The following is an 848-nucleotide window of genomic DNA, read 5'->3' on the forward strand; positions in this document are numbered from 1 at the left end:
GAATTAGGTTAGGATTATGGAATACAGGGGATAAAGACTATTTTGTAAACTCTGAAACATAGATTCCTCACAGGTGTTAAACTAATAATAAATTTGTCTTTGGCTGGCATCTTTTATTCATCACATTCATCTTCATAATTCCTGGATAATATATCATGCCCATTTGCTTTTGAGGGCACCGCAGCTCAGTGTGGTAAGTGACCTCCCCCAGCTCTACACCTTGTTGCAATCGAGGCTGCTATAATTGTGTCCACTTTAAAATCCCTCGTTCATCTACAGCCACGCCACCCTGAGCAAGCCCGAACCCATCTGATCTCAGAAGCGAAGCAGGGTCGGGCCTGGTCAGTACTTGGATGGGAGACCACCTAGGAAGATCAGGTGCTGCAGGCGTAAAAAATAAAAAATAAGGGATTGTAAGCTGACAAGGTCCTTGCAATCTATGAGGTCAACCAAGGGTTGCCTCGCCTAAAATAAATAAATAAATTAATTAATTAATTAAATCCCTCATTCTTCTCGAGCTGCCAACCTTACCCATGTAAACCTCAGCTCAGAAGACTGTTTCCAGCATCTCTGTGATGACCGATCTTTTATTTCGAGACCTGGGTATTGTCTCCATGGCTTCTATGGGACGCGGTGCTGCCAGCCCCTGGTAAACGTCTGTGCATGGTTCTCAGTCATCTTCTCAGATGCCACCTTTGCGTGGCCCAGATCCTCGCTGCCACTCCTTGACCTGCCTCTCAATCAGCTGTTCTAACAGATTATCGATCCCAACCGTTGTCTTGCTGCTGACAGATCCGGCCCTTCCATGGAGCTTAATGAATTATGGTAATGGCTAAGATACCACAGGG

General features: G+C 45.4%; 1 pseudogene; it reads left to right on the top strand.

The window, feature by feature from the left end:
- The first annotated feature begins 271 nt into the window (after positions 1–271).
- LOC112478569 lies at positions 272–390 on the top strand (annotated as a pseudogene).
- Positions 391–848: the final 458 nt, after the last annotated feature.

This window comes from Pteropus alecto, unplaced genomic scaffold (genome assembly GCF_000325575.1).
Source record: "Pteropus alecto unplaced genomic scaffold, ASM32557v1 scaffold61, whole genome shotgun sequence".
Taxonomy (NCBI): Eukaryota; Metazoa; Chordata; class Mammalia; order Chiroptera; family Pteropodidae; genus Pteropus; species Pteropus alecto.